Source organism: Nomascus leucogenys, chromosome 5, assembly GCF_006542625.1.
Source record: "Nomascus leucogenys isolate Asia chromosome 5, Asia_NLE_v1, whole genome shotgun sequence".
Lineage (NCBI taxonomy): Eukaryota > Metazoa > Chordata > Mammalia > Primates > Hylobatidae > Nomascus > Nomascus leucogenys.
The window spans coordinates 87,267,648-87,287,775 of record NC_044385.1 but is presented as its reverse complement, the minus strand read 5'-3'; the positions used below and the strand labels follow the sequence as shown (position 1 = coordinate 87,287,775).

Below are 20,128 nucleotides of genomic sequence, written 5' to 3'. Positions count from 1 at the left end.
CTTCAAGTTGAGGATATCTGATTGGTTAATAAAACTGAATTTTGTAATCCAAGGTTATGATGTAATTTTCCATCAATTTATTTGAATATTTTTTTCTTATAGAATTCCTTTCATGTGTTTGTTAGATTTATTAATGGGTATATATTACTGGATATTAATTTTTATTATATTTAGAAACACAAAGGATTATTGGATATTTATTTTGATGTCATCAACCTTGCTAAGCTTTTATATTAGTCGTACTGTTTATCTTGAATTAGCAATCTAATCATGTCATTATGAACTATGGCCTTATTTTTTTTCAACTTCAGCACAGTGTTAAACAGAAATGATGATAGTAGACCATTTTTCTATTTCCTGATCTCAAAAGGAAAGATTTCTAGTTACCGATGCTGTAGGTAATTTGTAGATACCCTTCATCTTATTGAGAAAGTTTTCTTGCATTTGTTAGATGAACCAACTTGTTCATTATTCATGTCATTAATTATTCAACGGTAAATGATATTTCCATAAGGTACCTTTATATATAGTTGAATTCACTCCTTTAATATTTTATTTAGGATGTATACACCTATATTTATAAATGTGTTTGACCTATAATTTACTATTGCTATATGGTTGTTAGATTTTTTGAAATACAATTTTTGTCAGTCTGCTAAAATAAGGTATTACTTTTTTTCCTAATTTCTCCATAAAAGTTTGGCAAACTTAGAAATGCTTTATTATTTAATGTTTTATAAAACTTTTCGTAGAACCATTTGACCTGGAGTTTGCTTTGTCTCAATATTTTAATACATTCATTCAATTTTCCAATGAGTACATGTTGTTCTATGTTATATATATTTTTTCCATTCAGGTTTGGTAAGTTTTCTAGGAATTTATTTAATCCATATAAATATGTATGATTTTGCCATAAAGTTGTTCATAATGTGATCTGAATCTTTACCTAAGTCCATGATATCTGTAATTACATCTTTCATCATTTCTGACCTGATTATTGTTGCATTCTCTATTTTACTAAATGAATCTTGACAATAGTTTTTATTTTATTTTACTTTTCAAAGAATCAACTTTTGGCTTTGTTGGGCCTCTTTTGTTTATTTTAGTTCAATTTCATGAATTTTTGTTCTTTATTATTTCACTTATTTCATTCCTTCATTTGCGTATCTTTGGGAGGATGGTGTTCTTTGTCTAACTTCTTGAGATGGCTGTTTAAAGCTATGCATTTAAACTTGAAGAATCTCCTTCTGTGGTTTTATTTAAGCTACATCCCATAAGCACCATTTTTATTATTACTTGTTTTTAACTTTTATTGTAATTTCTTCTGTGAACTATAGGTTATCTAGAAGTGTATTTATTATTTATCATTTAAATTTTTATGAAATTCCATAAATATATTAAATGTGCATGAATGGTATAAAGAACTCCAATGTACTCTAATCAGATTCAACAAGTGTTAAGTTTTTGACTTATTTTTATTATTTTATGTTTCTCTTTCTGTACATGCACACATCCTCATTGTAGTGTGACAGGTTTCCCACCAGAATACTTTAAGGGTATATGTCCACTTCTGGAAACTTGAAGGCTGGGCAATGAACCAGGCCATGGTGCTCAGCCAAAGAGCAGGTGTCCCTAAGAACCCAAACATCCCAGAGAGTATCTGAGAACCTAACAAGGTAAACAGACTCATCATTCAAACACAGTAGGCAAAGAGCCAGAAAATTAGCTTAAAAACAGTTTAGAGATGAGAAGTGGCATAACTCTACAGCTATCCTGCTGCCATCCAGGAGTGCCCTGTATGTAAGTCCTAATAAACTCATCTCATCAAGACAGACTCATTTGAGTCATTCTTTGGTCTCTCACCTCCTTCCCAGTTTGGGATAGAGGTGATATTACAGTCCCAATTTTTCTCATAACAATTGGCATCATAAACAGAATCCAAGAGACTAAATGTTGAGTCAGAAAGGGACATCTGTGGGAGGAATCCCGAGATGATTTGCAACATATATGTGAGGTGGAGTTGCCTAACTGCTCAACTTTTGTGGGCCACTGCATGAGTATAGGGACTGAGCACATATTACGAGAAGGTAAGATATTCAAGTATTATAAAGATAGCAAATACACTGCTATTGCAATAAGGCTGGCTAATCAGAAATCATTAGAACAGGAAAGGGAGAAAGGATAGAAACTCCTACAGAAATTCAAAAGCATGCCAGTTTTTTTAGGACTTTAGCTGGTTACATATTACAGACCTTTCTTGTGCATATTTTAAAACTGATGGGCCAATAACAAGAAAAATTCAGAGCTCAAATGGTTTAACCTACAACTATAGAGTTAAATATAGTCTTATAAAGCTCTCTGTTTCTCTATTTTCTCTTTTGCTTGCTTTGAATCTGTTGTTATTAAGCTACTGATGTTGAGATAAAACTTACTAATCAAAGGTTACTTGGAGTTTTTTTCATATAGTTCAGTCAGTTCTAGCTAAAAGGTAAATAAACATTGAAAACTCATTTGAAACGGAAAAAAGGGTAAAAATGGTTTTTTTGAAAAACAAAAACCTGTAGAAACTGCTTTATCCAAAATTTTGATCTACAGCTCTCGTGGGTTTACCTATTGGAGCAACAGCTATTGGATCTTTACGTGCATGTGTATTCATGTTTAGATAGTCTTATGTGTATGTACATGTATTATGTTATATGTTGTGTCTAGCATGCTACTAAATGGCTATAAGTAAACGAGTACTCAAATTAAGTCCAAATGCTTTTCAAGTTTATGTGAATTTAGTAATCTTTAATAAATAAATTGACTTTAAAATTATTGGTAAAATAAAAACGGAAATTTCTTCAGAACTGTCAGCATACATTTTTGTCTAGGTTTGCTATTAGATAAGTTTTATATTTGCCTCTGCTGGAGACTTTAAGTTATCAGAGTTTGACATAAGCTTATAAGACTAGAAGCCTAGCCACAAAAAGAATAGCTTTTGTTTATATGATTTTTTTGATAAAGATTAATTTGATATTGTTGGTTTAATGAAAATGGCTACATTTTCTGAGTTATTAGCAAAAATGCCCATGTGTTTAACTTTGAGTTTCTTGAGTCAGTGAACACATGATATTCACAGGCTGTGAAAAAGGTTAACAAAGAAATAACTTGGGATAATGATTAGCTTTCCAGACAAAGTCTTGGTTCTCATGAGTAATTGAGATAAACTGCTAAAAATGAGTAAATTGAGTAAATGTAAATCAGATAAATGCATGTAGATGAACCTTTTGTGTAGTTTAAATTCTTAAAATTATTTTGGATACTCATTGAATGTCTGGGTAATTTGTGATTTAAATAGGGCTATAATATGGGGCACTGGTCATACTTCTGAGCCTGTTAATGGGAAGTAAAATCTGTGATATGGGGGAAGCACTGGTGGACTTCAGTGATCTGGGTAAGTGCGAGGACTGAGTGTAATCCAGGAACAAAAAAAGGGATGGGCCAAATGGGTGCCTCTATACTTTTTTCAGCCCAGGTGGGCAGTGAAGCTGAAATAATACCATCTGCCAGGGAGACACTCTGAAATCACCCAGACAATCCAGGAATTACGTAAGGTACAGATAGCCTGGCCAAGAGCCTCTATAACAGCCCTGTATGGCCTGTGAAGAAGCCAGATGGCACTTAGAAAATGATAGTAGACTACCATGAGCTAAATAAAGTGGGGCCCCCTATATGTGCAGCTGTACTCAATATTGCACCTACTAGAACAAGTAGTCCTTAAGCTGAGAAATGCACATGCTATAATTGACTTGGCTAATGCCTTTTCCAGTACTCCTTTAGCAGAAGATTCACAAGATCAGTTTGTTGTCACTTAGGAGGGTCAACAATGGACTTTCCAGGTGCTACCACAAAGGTACCTGCACAACCCACCATCTGTCACAGTATGGTTGCACAAGGCCTGTCTAGACTCTGCCTGCCTTAGTCTCCCTGTTTCATTATATTAATGATAATATGCTAATCTCAGAGTCTCTTACAGATCTGAGACTGCCTTACAAACCATCTTGGATGGCCTTAAGCACTATGAATGGGAAGTGTATCCCAAAAAGATACAGGGACCTGGCATAACTGTCAGATTCCCAAGAGTTACCTAATCGAGTAACTCTTGATGCAAAACATATTTGGAGCTACATTGATAAGATAGCAAAGCTGCCTGTTCCACAGACAGTAAACTCCAGGTTCTCCTAGGTTTACTGGAACTACTATTTATTCCTCAGTTGGCATAAACCCTCTGCCCACTATACACTCTAATAAAAAAATATCAAAATGGAACTGGACATACATGGAGCAAGACACAAAGCAAAAAAATTAGATGAAACAAGCTTAAGCACTAAGTGCCCACTGTCACAGCACCTTTTCATATTAGAAGTCACTAGAGATGGCACAGGGATGAATTGGGGTTTGTGGCAAAAGCAACCAACAGGAAAGGTACCTATAGGTTTTTGGTCTTAATTAAAGAACAGGGCAGAATCCCACTATTCATTCTTAGTGTAGTAGCTATTGGCCATTTATAGAGCATTGCAACAAGCAGAGGCCATCACCAAAAAGCAGACAATCACAGTAAAAACTGCCTACCCCCAAAAAGGGTGAGTGGAAGGCCTCTTAGCCAAGCCCACTTCCAGGGTGGTGCATTCACACACCCAGCAGAAATGACACATATATCTACAACAAAGGGGTGTCCTGTCTACTAGTCCTACAAGTCAGGCACTGCAGGAAGTGCTCAAACCCATCCACTTAGAATAAGTGAAGGGGTTGACATGGCAGTGGAACCACAAATCACGCCAACTACCATATACGAGAGGACCCCACCAATACCTGTAGAGTCTGGTACACTGATGGGTCTAGCAAAGGTATCTAATACTGGACATTAGAACAAAACATAGACTGGAGGTTCAACTTACCATATGACCAACAGGGTCAGACTTCACAGAAAAAAACAATGGCCTGTTAAAAACCCAATTATGTGCACTGTTCCAGGACAGCTCTTTAAAGTCTTGGACTAAGAATCTCCCAGAAACCATACACATTTTAAATGAGTGGCCCACTACAACACATGGCATTATTCCCTATGAATGGTTGGCAAGACCTTTGAAACAGGCTCTGCAAATTTGCAGGGTTACCTCTAAGACACCAAACCATGCTCTTGAGTCAGATGGCCGGACTCTGCTCCTAAGAACTACAGTGGATCTGCCAAGTGGTGATGGTAAAGTGGATCTGAAGTTGAGCTGGAAAGTGTCCCCATAACAGATCAGTTATGGCACTAGAGGGCACCATGAAGACTTTCAGAGGGGTGGTGGTTTCAGCTGTGCTCCTTGCTGGAGGTCTGAGAGCTTTACAAAATCAGCATGTAGGGGCACAAATATCTGTTGGAGTGATCATAATATGGATATCATGGGCAAAGCCAAAAACTTACCAATTTGGCTATTATGCCCACTCCTAGAGAAGGAATCCATGCGTGGTACTATAAGCCAGGCCTAAAGCCCATGACAGCTTCCCTAATAGGGCCAATGAGGGAAAATACAATGGAAATAATGTTACAAGGAATAGATACACCCATGATGGTCCTTACTAAACACCTGTGTTTATGCACACAGCTGCTGTTCCTGGTACCCATGGCAGGTGGTAATGTCTTTCTAGACTGGGCTGCCATTATACTAGCAGTCAGCAACAAGCCTGGTTGTTGGATATAAGCCTCCCCCTATAAAATAACAATGGTATGCCTTGGAATATTCTGCATTTCTCCCAACAGAACTGGAGTGACTGGTTCAACAGCATCAATAGTGCAATCTGGGCTCACAGGGGATTGCATCCACCCAATCGCCAACTCAACTGAAACCAAAAACATGTGCCTTTCTGGGTGCTACCTGTTGAGCCTTTAAAGAGAATAACATCAGAGATGCTTCAAATTATCGCAAACTCAGATCCATGATGTAGTTAAGTTTCTTTGCCCCATTCTCAAATTGGTTACATATCTTACCCACTGAATGGAGTTATGTTTTGCTAATAGGCATCATAATTGTAGTTAGCTTCTGCTTTGTATGCTGTTGTGTATACTGTAGATGAGGACTGTATGCATAAGCCATGGCTAAACATTATAGGCTTGTATAGTCATTTCCCTGGTACCCTACCCAAGGACTATAATGCAAAATTGGTGGAAAGAGTGTAAGAGTTAGGGGATGGGATGGATTGTAGTGTGATGGGTCCCCAACTAGGTTACTTAAGGGTAAATATGTGCTGCCTGACCCTTGTAGGCTGGAGAGTGAGCCAAGGTCATGGTGACCAGCTGTGTACAGGTGTTCCTGGGAACTCAAACATCCTGAAGAATCTCTGAGAACCTACCAGGATAAACAGTCTCATTGCTCAAACATAGTAGGCAAAGAGCTGGAAAATTAGCTTAAAAGCAGTTTAGAGATGGGAGGTGGCATGTATCTCTAGAGCTGTCCTGCTGGTGTCCAGGAGTGCCCCGTTTGTAAGTCCTAATAAACTTATCTACTCACCAAGCAGGACTGACCAAGTCACCCTTTGATATCTCAAATCTCAGCTTCTTTCCGGTTTGAGGGAGAAGTTACAGTCCCAAGATTTTCTTGTAACACTCATACACATTTTTCCCTGAATCTTTTGTCATTTGAAAGAAAATTGCAGACATTATGCACCTTTATCCTGAAACACTTTAATTTGTATTTTACAGGAAAAAGTTATATAACCAATTTTACAACTTCAAGGTTTCTTGTCCAAATAGCCCTTGAATGCAGGTGTTTAAATCCCTGTAAAGGCCTAACTGTGCCCCAACATTTATATGGATAGGTAGTGATTCTCTTTTCTTCTTCTTTTTTTCTTCTACTATTATCAAAGTTAGGAAATCTAAGTTAGATACACTACTATTATATAATACATGCTCTGTACTTGAAATTTGCCACTTACATCAGTAATTTCCTCTACAGCTATTTCTCCCCTGATAATGCACTGTGTTTGATTGTTCATAAGTAAATGTCTTATTTTTAAGCATTAGGTGCTTATTTATTGTTTCTCTCTGAGAAAATGGCACAAATAGATATAAGTAAACTTGTACACAGTTATATTTTAGGAACCACACAAAGGAGTTCAAATAATGTCTATTTTGTATAGTTAAACTGGTTTTTACCAGATAGAAGAAAAACACAAGTGGCCATGCAGTTTTGCTTAAGGCAATGAAAACGGACTGCTTTTGCAGAAATGGCTATTATATGGGAAGAAAGACTAACCAGGATGACACAGACTGAGTATCATTTCTATATGGTTCCTGTTAGATTACTGTTTTTTAAAACTGTACAACACGACCCATTATTAGGTTATGAAATCAGTTTCATAGGTCACAGACAGTATTTTCTTGTAAAATATAATAAAACAGAAAATATTAGAGAACATAACATGTGACAAGAGAAACTCATCTCTTGAAACTTTTGTTCAGTTATGTGTGTATATCTGTGTGTGTATGTATGTGAGTACGAATCAGATCATAGTACAAAATGTACTTTTGACTTTGCTTTCACTGTCAAAAAATCTAGTCTGAGAAACTAGCTTAGATTATTGCAGTCACAGTAATAAAGCCCATACTGATTCAAACCAATTTTACAACTTCAAGGTTTCTTGTCCAAATAGCCCTTGAATGCAGGTGTTTAAATCCCTGTAAAGGCCTAACTGTGCCCCAACATTTATATGGATAGGTAGTGATTCTCTTTTCTTCTTCTTCTTTTTTTTTTTTTTTTTTTTTGTTATTCTGCTAAGTCCCAAAGCAGATTTCCCTGCATTTCTCCAATGTTAGGGGATGCTGTCGGCTTTAATTTTGCTCCATCCTTAATCTAATGGAGATGGCCCTTTGTGTTGTCAGCTGTATATGGAAGAGATTTTGGCTTAATGTAAAGACATGCCTCTCACATAGACAGGATTCTGCCCACCCCAACTAACTGAACACAAACCCGGAAACCAAGTGTGCTATTTAAGCAAATGTGCTCAGGACAAAAAGCAGATTCATGCACTGATATTTTGCTTATCCCTCCACGCTTTGGAAAAAGATTGTCATTGAAGGAAATGGAAACAGCTAACATAAGTGTAATTCTTATAAGACATTTGTCCAAGAAATAAAGGAACAAGATGGGTAAAAAGTATGTGACATAGTTTTGGGAAACTGGTCATTTTTAAGATTAGAGAGATTTAAACTTACTCTTTTTTGTCTTTCAATGTCTGAGTTTGTTTTTTTTTTTTTTTTTCTGGTTGGTCAAATGGTGTGGTTTGGTTTTTATTAAAGTGGCAGGCTGCAAAGACATGTTTTTGTAGTCATGCTAACATATCTCAGCAAAAAATCAAATTAGGGATTCACATTTTAATGCTATAAACTGCTTGCAATTAAGAATCTTTATTTCTAAAATTTATTTCCTAATAATGATAAAGATGGAAAACACGGATATCTTAGTTGTAGTGTTATTTGCTCTACTAAAAAACATAGAAAGTTACTTCACATTTTTAAGAGTCCCTTATATGTTACTATCTAAATATCATGTATCTATTTATAATCTATCAACTTACCTACTTCTGTATCCACTATATACATTATTCATTAATAAATGATATCTACACATGGTAATTTTTTTCTTTTATATATGGACATGCAAAATTTCTGCAAGGACCACTATGAACTTTTCTCTTTATTGACATCCCAAACTTCAACAAGCATTAACTGAGGGCTTATTGAAGTGTATTCAAGGCTGGGGACACAAAGATGAAGAAAAAAATAAAATGAAGAAAAAAAGTCTTAATAAAGACACAGTCTTGCAAGTAAATATGTGTTTCTCTGTGTGATTGTTGACAAAAAGTATAAAATGAAAAAATGTTGAATTATTCAATGAACTTCAAAAAACAATGGTTTGGTTGATATGAACTTTGACAGGAGGTGGGACCTCAGCAAGTGGAAGAAATCTCAAATAGGGCATTCTGGCTTTTTTTCTCAACAATCTTATTATATAGATTTCAATGAAAAATACAGATAAAGATTTATATTTTGAGTAAACATGATAAAAAAGTAATCTATTTAGCATCCTTTATGTGGTGGACATAGAAACAACATAATTTTATTTTTATTACGTTTTAGTCATATTGATATTTTCAGTAAATACATCTAAGAATAGTTTATGTCTATCAAACTGAAAGAGTAAATGAAGTCACCTCTGTAGACCACTGTAGACTTGAGACCTTAAGTCTGCTCTTGGATTGGCTCCCAGCGCTAACATTGATTTCAGTAGCAGTTGCATGCACAAATCTCAGCATTGAAATTAGCTGATGGAAAGGATGTTATTACAAAGAGCAAATCTGTAAAATGTTTCAAATATCAGAAACAGCCAAAAGGGAAAAAAAAAGGCAGTTAATCAAATGTCAAAGCAACATCATGTGGAGCCAGTTTTGTCTGTAAAAAAGTACATTTGGTTCTTTGTGACTGAATCAAACTTCATCATCTCAAGACTAAAATATGTGACCTTCTACATTTCAAAGTAGAGGCTTCCATTAAATAACAAGTCATTATAATCTGTAAAATAAGAATCGATGAGGAAAACACACATATTTATGTGGTCTGGGAAAAAATGAAACAATAGAAAAGAAAATATATGAAATACAAGAAAAAGTGGCATTTAGATTCCAATAAATATCTATAGTTCAGAAACACAACCGGAGTGATGCCTCAAACTGTGAATCTGATGATATTACCTCCAGTGGTGGAACTCTTTAGTGGCCTGTCATTTCTTTCTCAGGAGACGTAAAGTATCTTAGCATGAAACCCAAGATTATCCATGGCTTGGCTCCCACCTCACTCTACAGCCTATCTCTTCCATGCTTCTCCATGCTCATACCCTTTCCTTCAGACCCACAAACTGTCTTCAGTCCCACATGCTCCCCCACATCTACGGCCCTTTATATAAACCATTCATCTCTACCAGAGGCTGTTTCTTGACGCTTATAGTTAACTGAGCATACTGCTGTGCTGGCCCAGCAGAGTTGCTTTTAGTGAATCCTGATTCTGGGAAGACTCAGGAAGCTATTGCAAAAAGTGTTAGCATTTTAATATTAATAAAAGCTTTTAAACCATGCCCTATTTAAATGAGTTGTCTAAAAATTGTAATGGCTAGGAGATATGAAGCAATCCATTATTAACATCGGGAATTTTGTGTATCACAAAAGCCTGAGCCTTGAAGTACAATTAACAGAACAGAATTAACTCTCATCATTGAAAAAGAAATAAAATATAATATTAGAACTTGAAAATGTCTAAAAACAACTGTAACTGGTGAATAGCATTAGCACCGGAAAGCCAGAGACACTTAAAAATGGTGACGACAACCCTTTAAAACAGTAGCAAACAAATTGAAGCATCTGTTTCCAGAAACTGAATTTATCCATAGGTGTTCCAGGTCTTTGCAGAATCATCAGTGAATCAAGCACATAATATAATATACCTATTTGCAATTAGAAAATGTATAAATTAGAATGTACATTTTGAAATAGTCAAGTATTCAAAATCACTTGTTAATGATGCATCTATGAAGGAGTTCTATTATCCTCAAATATCCAAGTATCTCAGAACCAGATATTATGAGAAATGTTCCACAGTATGTCACAACTGTAAAAGAAATCCACAATTATAATAAGATAATCCATAAAAGCAATAATGTATTTACTGTGACATGGTTTGGCTGTGTTTCTCCACCCAAATCTCAGGTCAAATTGTAATACCCATGTGTCAGAAGGAGCCTAGTGGGAGGTGATTGGATCATGGTGGCAGATTTCCCGCTTGCTGTTCTCATACTAGTGAGTGAGCTCTCACGAGATCTGATGGTTTAAAAGTGTGGTGCTTCCCATTTTGCTTTCTCTGTCTCTCCTGCCACCATGTAAGACGGGCCTTGCTTCTCCTTTGCTTTTGGCCATGATTGTAAGGTTCCTCCCCAGCCATGTGAAATTGTGAGTCAATTAAACCTGTTTTCTTTATAAATGACCCAGTCTCAGGTAGTTCTTCATAGCAGTGTGGAAATGGAGTAGTAAATATTATGAATAGATATTTTATAAATATCTGTCTCAGAGGAGGCTGAGAGGCTGTTACTTGACCCCGGTGGCCAAGCTGTTAAGTGGTAGGTAGAATCAATTTTTGAGTCTCCATTATTCGACTTTAAAGTCCATATTTTTAGTAGAATATTCCATGGATATTACTAAAGAAAAAGAAAAAAAACTCCTACATTCATTCTGTTATCTGCAAAAAATAATACTTGTGAAAGAAGAAAAATTATGTGGTTTTTCTAAGGTTCAGATGCTCTCATATCTTCAGTCATATTTGGGCAAACTGGCCCAGTGGGAGATGAACCACAGATGTATTCCTAGCATTTTCAGATGTCATTTCCTATCATTTAAAAAATCTATACTTTTCTACTAGACTTAATTTATCTTTATACTCTGGTCAGCCCATGCAGTGTCTTGTACATACTTAGTCATACAATCCCTGAACTTCAAATTTAGGTATAGCATAAAAATTTTTCTTATAACTAACTACTAAAGAATTCTTGTTGCCTAGCCAAAATGTATCTCCCATTTTTTCTTCCTTTTGGGTCACTGGGCTTCATTGGCCGGAACATGAGGATGACAGTAAAAGTGGGTAGAATTCACCTATTCTCTGTGCAAGGAAATCTCGTAGCATGCCTAGCTCTAGGGAAATCCCACTACTTTTTCTTGTAATTATTTCAGCAATTCAGATGTTAGAGAATTACTACATGACATAATGACTATTACTCACCCAGGGGGACACAGTCAGATAACAAGACATTTTCTCCCATATTTAAAGGATAGATCTCTCTTCTTTTAGGTATGAACAAAGGCTTTTTGCCCCTATGGCTGCTGGCTGCCATCTTGTGGCCACAATAGAAGTTGATCTAAAGGCTGAGGCAACACAGTGGGCCAGAGTCAAGGGGCTCCACGAAGAAACAGAGATGGAGACTTGGACTCACCAGCTGATTGAGTCTATCCTACCTCTTGCTACGTACTACAATGTTTCCTTATTCGTAGAGTTGGTTTGAATCACAGGATCTGTTGCTTATATTTGAGAGCAACTAATTTATATAAGATATATAATTTGGTTAATGAAATAAAAGCTGCATATCAGAATGTAATATCTTACCTAAAATGTAGGTCCAGTTCAGGAGATGTCACCCCAGAATGTGATGCTTCAGTGTGCTGATCACTTTGAACTGAAGGCACTTGGGAAAACAGTGGATTCAAGCAGAGGCTTTTTCTCAGCTCCTCTTATCTGCATAAAGATGGATCCTCCAAATGAATCTTACATGTCATAAATCCCCTTCCCAGGAATTCTTCCAGCCACAAAAGATTGACTCAAATCGCTGGAGAGGAGCCTAGAGGCCGATACTAACCCAGTAAGGCTGTCATCTCTTCTCAGGGTTGCTCATTGACTACTTTTGTTACCTGGGAGACTTTTTTCTGCATAACAAGACCACCTTTATTTACCATACATTTTTTTTTTTTTTTTTTTTTATTATACTTTAGGGTTTTAGGGTACATGTGCACAATGTGCAGGTTTGTTACATATGTATCCATGTGCCATGTTGATTTCCTGCACCCATTAACTCGTTATTTAGCATTAGGTGTATCTCCTAATGCTGTCCCTCCCCCCTCCCCCCACCCCACAACAGTCCCCGGAGTGTGATGTTCCCCTTCCTGTGTCCATGAGTTCTCATTGTTCAATTCCCACCTATGAGAGAGAACATGCGGTGTTTGGTTTTTTGTCCTTGCGATAGTTTACTGAGAATGATGTTTTCCAGTTTCATCCATGTCCCTACAAAGGACACGAACTCATCATTTTTTATGGCTGCATAGTATTCCATGGTGTATATGTGCCACATTTTCTTAATCCAGTCTATCGTTGTTGGACATTTGGGTTGGTTCCAAGTCTTTGCTATTGTGAATAGTGCCGCAATAAACATACGTGTGCATGTGTCTTTATAGCAGCATGATTTATAGTCCTTTGGGTATATACCCAGTAATGGGATGGCTGGGTCAAATGGTATTTCTAGTTCGAGATCCCTGAGGAATCGCCACACTGACTTCCACAATGGTTGAACTAGTTTACAGTCCCACCAACAGTGTAAAAGTGTTCCTATTTCTCCACATCCTCTCCAGCACCTGTTGTTTCCTGATTTTTTAATGATGGCCATTCTAACTGGTGTGAGATGGTATCTCACTGTGGTTTTGATTTGCATTTCTCTGATGGCCAGTGATGATGAGCATTTCTTCATGTGTTTTCTGGCTGCATAAATGTCTTCTTTTGAGAAGTGTCTGTTCATGTCCTCTGCCCACTTTTTGATGGGGTTGTTTGTTTTTTTCTTGTAAATTTGTTTGAGTTCATTATAGATTCTGGATATTAGCCCTTTGTCAGATGAGTACCATACATTTCCTTGCCTCACCTTCCCATAACTTGTGTTGCCCCAAGAAGCCCCAATTTCCTATTCCTTTCTTTAGCTCAGGATGCAATTATATAAGCTTCAATATTCTGACCCTTCTTTGAGTCTCAGAGTTTGTGGAACTTTTGTGCATATATATGATGAGATGTGGTTTATTTCCCTAATCTGTTTTATGTCAATTTAACTCATAGGCCAGCCAAGGAACGTAGAAGAGTGGAGGGAAGCTATTCTTCACTTGCTTAGACATTCAAGAAAAACATATTCAAATAAAAGTTGTATCATATCTATCAGTCCTGGTCCAATAGTTTCATATAAGCATAATATTGAACTTAATTAAAATTATTTAGAAAAATAGGCCTAGTGATACTTTGAATAGCATCGTACCAAAACAGTATTTATTTTTAATTTGTCAAAAGGACAGATTGTGTTACTTTTGGCTTAAAATCATTCAATGGAACCACATTGCACTTAAAAATTCTCTTTTCTAATCAAGGCTCAGTCTAAACTCTCAATTAATTTGGCTTCCAGTGTAAGGATTCATAAGGCCATAAAGTCTTACACTTCAGGCTTCAGTGCAAATGTCACCTCCTCTGAGTAGTTTTATCCTTCCACTGTATCTAAATCCATCTCTTCCTTTCCAGCATTTATCACCTTGTTCACTTCCTTCATAACTCTTATCACTAGCCTGAATGTATTTTGCTTACTTATTCCTTTACTAATTTATCTCTATCTACTCTTGTGAGATTATTGATTTCATTCTACTTGGATGGAATCCATTGTTACCTGGGAGACTTTTTTCTGCATAACCAAACCACCTTTATTTACCATACATTTCCTTGCCTCACCTTCCCATAACTTGTGTTGCCCCAAGAAGCCCCAATTTCCTATTCCTTTCTTTAGCTTAGGATGCAATTATATAAGCTTCAATATTCTGGCCCTTCTTTGAGTCTCAGATTTTGTGGAACTCTTGTGCATATAGATATGATTAGATGTGGTTTATTTCCTTAATCTGTTTTATGACAGGGTTCCTGCTTCTCATCCTCAGCATTAAATTCCCAGCAAATAGAACTGGCTCCCAGTAGGCAATCAACAAATATTTGTTTAATAAATGAGTGAATGACTAAATACATGGAAGTCCTCTAAAACACCAAGGTTTTCTCAGTTTTGTTTCATAATACTCTGAATAATATATGGAATATATTTTTCTATTCAAATCATATGAAAAGTAGTGGTCAATTGAGTTTAACAGGCCAGTCTTAAATACATTTGCATGAAATATCCTCCTTCATCTTAACACTTTACTATTTTTCCAGTTTGTACATTGGTTAGATTATCTCCTTTGAGTGATCAGGAAATCTTTAGAAAGCTGTGATGAGGGAGGGAAGGAGAATGAGACCTGGACTTTTACAGTGCAGGGCTTCTAAATGGCCTACTCTATCTTCTATTCCAATAGAAAAATTGGGCCCCAAACATGTTTCCTTGATGAATAGCATGGCGATTTCAAAGCTGTGAGGTTTTTCTCTGTTTACATGACCTTAAATTGCAGTGAAATCCACAAGCATTTAAAAGTACAAAGACTGCAAGGCCCTTTCTGACACTCATTTCACTTCTACAATTACCCAAACTCAAAACACATGTGAATAATACTGAATAGAAACACTTCAATACAATTTTTTTCTTTTTAAATAAAATGAAAAGACCTAGGCAGTAGTCTGTACTCTGTTTTTCCACAACTTGAATTTAGATTGACAATATAAAATACTTTTTTCATCACAGATTTAACAGAAACTGTGCCTGGTTCTTAAATTCTGATATTCCTGAATTAAAAATATGTCTGTTTTTGTATCATAGGTAAGGGGAATTGTTTAATAAGCCACTTATATTGTTAGCACTATATTCAACTATGATCACTGTATTCACTTATATTGTTAGCACTGTATTTTATTTTCTGTGTTCTAATGCTTTGACATTGGAGCCTTGCTGACTTTAGACGGACTGTACCTCCTAGAGTTAGCCAGTTCTTAGGGATAGTAAACAACTCACCCAGGAACATGCTTTCAAATACAAATCAATGAATCCAGAGTCCACGACAACATCCCATGTCAGGCTTTCACACTCTAGGTGACTATCCTGTCCTTATCAACCCCTGGGTCAAGTACTAGACAACTATTCTCCAGAACTCACTAGAAGACCCCCGTGTTTCTCAGTGTGAACCCCCATTTTATGATATCTTCTTCCTCTTAGGAACTATGTTGTCTTGGTGCATTGGGGCTGTTATAACAAAGTACCATAAACTGAGTAACTCAAACGACAGAAATTTATTTCTTACAGTCTTGGGAGTCTGGAAAGTCCAAGATCAGGACACTGACTCCATGTGATGAGAGCCTGCTTCCTAGTTCACAAATAGTGCCTTCTAGCTGTGTCCTTACATGGTGGAAAGGGTAAGGGGGTATTTCTCAGATCACTTTTATAAGGGCACTAAGTTCTACCTTCATTTCTACCTCACTTTCCAAAGGTATTTTTACAGGTAGTTAGACAGACATGAGTGGGGCAGGGAAGGCTCTCCTCCATCCACTAGGAATGTTGGGTGATTGTTTGGCAATTATAACATTGCCTCTCTAAAAGTGATAAATTGGTGGTTCCAGGGAGAGGCCATTTCGTGATGGTCCACACCTGTTGCAAATTGTTAATTGAGTGCAGGCTCCTGGGAGAAGCAACTTCTCAGGCATATGTATCAAAAGACAAAATGGTGGAGTGTCACCTTCTGGGGACACACCACTGGAAAAGGGAAGAAAGCCTGAGATGGGCTTGCATACAACTTCCTAAACACACTGTGAGTGCTCACCTCCCAAGGGTAAGGAGGACACTGTGCATGTGGGCCGCCAACCCTAAGGGAAGAATCACTGGAAAGGGGCCAGCCTATAAAGTCCTAGGATCATGATTAAACATGGCACTTGACCTCGGTGCCTGCTTGGGTCTCTTGAAGTATCCCTTCCTTTATTTTCTATTCCAAAGCTTTTTAAATAAAACTTCCACTCCTGCTCTAAAACTTGCCTCAGTCTCTTTTTCTGCCTTATACCCCTCAGTCAAATTCGTTCTTCTAAGGAGGCAAGAATTAAGGTTGCTGTGGACCTGTACATATTCGCCACCAGTAACTTGAATATTTGCCATGGGTAATGGTACCAACTCCTAATACCATCACCCGGAGAGTTAGAATTTCAAGTTATTAATTGAGGGACACAAATATTCAGACCATAGTATAGGACTAAGAAACTATCTTTTCAGTTGCAATTTTCTTCTATTCACCTTAGCCTACCTACATAAAAATAAAACCTCTTAAAATAAATACATAAGGTATATTTAGTTATATGGCAAAAGAGTTATAAAGTTAGTTTCTTAGGATAAAGAAACACACTGAAAACTCCACTAATAAGTTTAAAAACTATGAAAGACCTTGAAAATAAAAAGTTGAGTGAAAAATATCAAATGTATAATGTGTAACAGTTTTTACATTTAAAATAGTATTCATAAGGTTTTCATAGTTTTGCTTTCAATTTGACCTCATAATTCTATCATTTTGCCCATTGTCTTAAGTTATATTACTACTTTTTATTTTAAAAAAAATTGGGCAGGCACAGTGGCTCATGCCTATAACCCCAGCACTTTGGGAGGCTGAGGCGGGCAGATCACTTGAGGTCAGGAGTTTGAGACCAGCCTGGCCAACATGTAGTGAAACACTATCTCTACTAAAAAATACAAAAAGTAGCTGAGGGTGGTGGTGCACGCCTGTAGTCCCAGCTACTTGGGAAGCTGAGGCAGGAGAATCGCTTGAACCTGGGAGGCAGAGATTGCAGTGAGCTGAGATTGGGCCACTGCACTCCGGCCTGGGCCACAGACCAAGACTCCATCTCTCAAAAAATAAGGAAAATAATAAATAAATAAATAGAAATTTAACACAAAATTCAAGAAGGACTCTTGAATTGCTCGATTACACATATTTTTGGTACCCATTGCCCTCAGTGTTATAGATTTTTTTCTGATCTGTCTCTCTGGAGATGGGGTAGGTATGACCGGCACATCTAGGGCTAGGTCAATTCTTGGGGTCTAAGAGGTTCAAAACAAGTAAGAAGAATAGAGTGGAAATGCAAATCAAATATTTGAGAAGGATGAGCTTAATCACAGGTGTACAACCTTTTGGCTTCCCTGGGCCACACTGGGAGAATTGTCTTGGGCCACACATAAAATACACTAACACTAACAATAGCTGATGAGCTAAAAAAAAAAAAAAAAAAAAAAAAAAAATCTGTGCATAATTTTTGTGATATCTGCCACTACAGATATACCAAAAAGTCCTCTCATTCAAAGGATTGGTCACAGCTGATAGTGAGAGATATCAAAAACCATCATCAGGCCAGGTACAGTGGCTCATGCCTGTAATCCCAGCAGTTTGGGAAGCCGCGGCAGGCAGATCCCTTGAGGTAAGAAGTTGGAGACCAGCCTGGCCAACATGGTGAAACCCCACCTCTACTAAATATACAAAAATTGGCTGGATGTGTTGTCAGTTACCTGTAATCCCAACTACTTGGGAGGCTGAGGCACAATAATCACTTGAACCTGGGAGGTAGAGCTTGCAGTGAGCCGAGATCCTGCCACTGCACTTTAGCCTGAGCAACAGAGTAGGACTCTGTCTCAAAAACAAACAATAAAACAAACAAAAAAAATCATCATAACCAGTGATCCAGAATTTATTAAAGATTTATTAGTACCATGCACACTATTAGGCATTGAATACTATTGGGGCTCAGAAAATGGTATGCAAAAGTATGGTGCTTTGCCATGCTGAGTGCTTTGAGAAGAAAGATATTGGAAGGGCTTCAGAAACAAAGTATCCCTCTGACCTTCTCCTGTCCTCCTGAAACAGCCTGTGCAAAATTGTGATGGTGAGAAATCTAACATAGTTGACTTCATCTTGCTTCTGACTTCCAAGCAGTCCTTGGTCATCCCCGGGCTTAGGCCAAGCCAACTTGAGGAATTTAGTCTATAGTTTAACTTTAAAGCAAAGATGATAATAGCCCTTCCCCAAACTAAACCACCTTTGTAAAACTAATGGAAGTCTTTAAGGTTCAGATTATGAGAGGGGCCTGAATTCTGATAAAATAGGCATAGTTTCTTTCTCTGCCACATGGCCAGGCTGCATATTTTTCAAACTTGTATACTCTGCTTTTCTTTTAAGTGTAAATTCTAGGCTCCGCGGCGTCCCAGTGCAAGCGGACTGCGCATGTGCAGGACCCGGCAGGTCTAGAGCTTTTCTCTGTCTCTCCGGACTTCGAGCCATGGCGGTGACGGAAGCGAGCCTGTTGCGCCAGTGCCCGCTGCTTCTGCCCCAGAACCGGTCGAAAACCGTGTATGAGGGATTCATCTCGGCTCAGACTTGTGTATGCGGATACCTGCTTCAGTACCATCAAGTTAAAAGCAGAAGATGCTTCTGGTAGAGAGCATTTAATCACTCAAGTTGAAGGCAAAGTATCCTGCAGAATCACCAGATTATTTTGTGGATTTTCCTGTTCCATTTTGTGCTTCCTGGACACCTCAGAGCTCCTTAATAAGCATTTATAGTCAGTTTTTGGCAGCAGTAGAATCACTAAAGGCATTCTGGGATGTTATGGATGAAATTGATGAGAAGACCTGGGTACTTGAGCCAGAAAAACCTCCACGGAGTGCAACAGCACGCAGAATTGCATTAGGGAATAATGTTTCCATAAATATAGAGGTAGACCCCAGGCATCCTACTATGCTTCCTGAGTGCTTCTTTCTTGGAGCTGACCATGTGGTAAAACCCCTGGGAATTAAGCTGAGCAGGAACATACATTTGTGGGATCCAGAAAATAGTGTATTACAAAATTTGAAAGATGTTTTAGAAATTGATTTTCCAGCTCGTGCTATCCTGGAAAAATCTGATTTTACTATGGATTGTGGAATTTGCTATGCTTATCAACTTGACGGTACCATTCCTGATCAAGTGTGTGATAAATCCCAGTGTGGACAACCTTTCCATCAAATATGCTTATATGAGTGGCTGAGAGGACTACTAACTAGTAGACAGAGTTTTAACATCATATTTAGTGAATGTCCATATTGTAGTAAGCCACTTACCTTAAAAATATCTGGAAGGAAACACTGAAATAAGAATATAACATTTCGGTGAAGAGCTGGAAACTTAAGAAATTATCAAAAGGAATTTTGATATCTTCAGAGAAAATATAAAGCAAGACATACTAACATCAAAAGGACAGGTATGATGATGCAATAATAATAAACATCTGCCTTTGTCTCTTCACTAAGAGTAAACTGGGAAATTGTAGGCCAAAGTCCAGTTGAACTTTCTAAGTCTGTGATCTCCGTGCTGACTGTGGAAGTGTATTTATACCAAGATGGAGATCTTGACTTCTTGAATATATCTGAACTGGTAAAATCTTGATGAGGTTCATAAAATGAGTTTGGGAATTGTCTATAGCTGATTTTTTGTGGGAAACTCTTTACTTCATTCAAAAGTTCTTGAGACTCTTGATATTTCTGTCTTCTCCTTGTGCTTTCCTATGGAAAAA

The 20,128-nt window shown here is 37.3% G+C and overlaps 1 pseudogene across 1 annotated transcript; it reads left to right on the top strand.

Annotated features, from left to right (window-relative positions):
• Nucleotides 1-18,859: 18,859 nt before the first annotated feature.
• On the top strand, nt 18,860-19,735 carry LOC100580553 (annotated as a pseudogene). Its single transcript, XR_121116.4, has one exon. The product of XR_121116.4 is annotated as an E3 ubiquitin-protein ligase FANCL pseudogene (transcript).
• The last annotated feature ends 393 nt before the right edge of the window (nt 19,736-20,128 follow it).